This window comes from Acomys minous (genome assembly GCF_964271855.1).
Source record: "Acomys minous genome assembly, chromosome: 11".
Taxonomy (NCBI): domain Eukaryota; kingdom Metazoa; phylum Chordata; class Mammalia; order Rodentia; family Muridae; genus Acomys; species Acomys minous.
In genome coordinates this window covers 70,054,434-70,057,622 of record NC_140492.1, presented here as the reverse complement: position 1 = coordinate 70,057,622, position 3,189 = coordinate 70,054,434, and positions in this window count along the sequence as shown.

Here is a 3,189-nt window from a genome sequence, read left to right as displayed (position 1 = left end):
TAATCCCCAGAACTCGGGAGGCAGAGGCAGGAGGACTGACATGAGTTTGAGGCCAGCCTGGTCTACAAAGTGAGTCCAGGACAGCCAAGGCTACACAGAGAAACCCTGTCTTGGGGGAAAAAAGAAAAGTAAGTCTAAAACACAAACATAAACAAAACAAACCCTACAGGTCATTTATAATCTAGGCAAGTGAAAATAAAGTATATTGGACATGGAAAAGCAGCACATATTGCTAACCATAGCTGTTTCCCACTGCTAGCAGTGGAAATAAACACACACACACACACACCACTACCACTGCTTTCTTTTTGTATTTTTATAAAACCTTCCGATTTTCCCATGATCAATTTTTTATACAACACTGAGACAGGAGATGCTTCAATAGTGCTGACAATGCCCAAATGTCCCCACCGCAACCGGACTGGTTTCTCTGAGCACAGAAATTAGCATCTGAATACACAGTGCACAAACCCAGCCCCCGACACAGAATTGGGAAAGTCTACGCTATAGAGAATACAGCTTCATGACATTCCTCGTAGAGAGAGAGAGTATCTTGTATTGTATGGATGCATCACCTGTCAATGAAAAAAACCTATGGCCTATAGGAAAAGATGGAATAGAAGGTGGGACATCTAGTAGGCAGAAAGGATTCTGGGATAGAGTTGGGTGCAGGAGATTCGGCTGGAAGATGTGAGGACAGACAGACACACGGTACCTGAGCAGAGGTAACCAGCCACGTGGTAAAAATGTAGATTAGCACAAATGGTTATTTTAAGTTATGAGCTAGTCAGAGAAGAATCTAGCTATATGGCCTCAGTATTTGCAAATATATTTTGAGTCTCATGAGTCATTATTCCGGGAGCTTGGGGCAAGGAGTTAAAACACACACACCTTACTGCAATCCCATCCTCTCCAGGCTCAGCAGAAGCTGTGCCTTTAAGGTGGGTCCTACAAGCGCTCTGGGGTCCAAGCTTGGGCCAGCAGTCAGTGCAGACTATTATGCGTCAGCCTTGTCCCCCCTTTAGCTAGAAAACGTCTCCCACCCAATTTTCCCTCTGTTTCCAGACACACCTGGCCTGCTGCTGCCTGGGCCTTCAGGCTTGGTATTTATTCCCTCTGCCAGGGACCCCCACCCCCACCCCCACCCCCTCCTGTAGTTGGCTGCTGCCCCTCCTGCTTGATTTGTGGCCACTTATTGGTGAAGGATTCTCTGACTGAGTTCCCTGAGACTGTGCATCTTCCCTACAACCTCCCAAAGTCCTTACTTCCTCCCGCTCCTTACAACACAGGCCACTGTCGTGCATGCTGTGTAAGCCTCCTGGTTTATTTTCCTTGCTCTAGCACACTAGCTCTCTGAGGGCAAGGATGTTTATCCACTCTGCTCTCTGTTGCAATCTCATCACCTGTGTTGTGTATGCTTGGCCACCTAGAGGTTGCTCAATACATATCTGTCCAGTGAGTGATACAAGCCACGGTAACAGTATTTGCCAGGTAGCAGATACGGGCGGAGCTCCGGTAGCTCCTTCGTAGGTCTAGTCTTCCAGGTAGGTAGCAATGTCTTGGCAAAGACTCCAAAGAGGGAGAAGTTAAAGACCCAGCAGGGGGCCATCTTGTTATCTATAGAAAAAAGTGGGTTTGGGGTTGTCAAGAGCTCCAGGGGCCGGGTCTGCCTTATATTTTGGTTTCCAGTATGGCTCAGGTACTGGATGCTCTCCCCCCCCCCACCGGAACACAGGCTCCAACAGCAGGTCTGGGGATGTCAGGGTGGGGTTAGGGGGGGTGCATCATCCCTCAAAAGTGGGCTTCCCTCTCCAAGTCCTCAACCAGAGAAGCCAACTTGCCAGGTCCCTCATCACCACCCACTGCTTCTGTTTCTCAGCCCAGTCAGGATGCTCAAGTGGAGCTTTAAGATTTCCTTCCCTCTCAGCCCCATTTTGCTTTTTTTCCTTTCTCTTCTTTAGGCAGAGCTATGAAGCCCAGGCATTTAGCTTGAGTATCGAAGAGAGAGAAGGGCAGAAATACTTTGCCGTGGTAGTCTTATGGGATTTTGATGTTGACACTGTGGAATCTGCCTCACAGGGGCTGTTGCGCAGATGCACGAGACCCATGTGGTTATCATTCTCAGCCCCGTGCCTGGCACTTAGCAAATGCTGGCGGCTGTAGCGATGGCTGGGGAGGTGACCAGGCTCTGATTTCAGCTGGTAGACTGGAGTGTGGGGTTTGGATTTCACTGATTCCTACTCCAATGCCCCACTAGACTACTTCCTGGATCCGCACTGAGAACAGGAATCCTTGTCCAAGGTCACATAGCCATGACTCTGAAAAGGCCTTGATCAGGGTGCTTTTCAGGATACCCCACTTCCTTATTATGCTCCTTTCTGCCGGGAGGTAACTGTTGCCATCTTTTTGCTGGGCTGCACAATTTGAGGTATAATTTACATAACTATCAATTGCCACCATGACCAAGGCATGAAAAATAATTACCTCAGGTGGAAACTGGGGTTGGGCCCACGAAGTGAGGCCTGCCTTGTATGAGTTACAAACAAGCTGCCACCTCTGGAGCACTTCGTGGCCTGCTGGATCTCGGGATGGCTGCAATCCACAGGACGCTGTTTCCAAACAAACACCTGCTATCCAAGTTCCTGTCGGTCATGAGTCCTGACTCTGGCATCCAAATCCCTGAAGAGCTGGGTGTTGCACCACATCTGTAAGCCCGTCACGGAGGAGGAGTTTGTGGCCAGCATGGGCTACATAGTAAACTTCAGGCCAGGCTAGGCTGCATATCCGGATACTGTCTCTGTGGGCTGGGAATGTGGTTCAGTGATAGCGTATTTACCCGGCATCCCTAAGATTCTGGGTTCAATCCCCAACACCACTAAATAAATCCCCGTTAAGAGTTCTTACAGTTGGGGCTGGAGAGATGCCTCAGAGGCTAAGAGCACTGCATGCTCTTCCAAAGGTCCTGAGTTCAATTCCCAGCAACCACATGGTGGCTCACAACCATCTGTAATGAAATCTGGTGCCCTCTTCTGGTGTGCAGGCACACATGCAGGCAAGATACTGTATACTTAATACATAAATAAATCTTAAAAAAAAAAAAGGAGTTCTTACAGTTGAGATATCATCCCACTGTCCAACATGAAAGTCTCTGTCTTCACTGCAGGCTTTTTCTTCCCATGCGTGTGAATG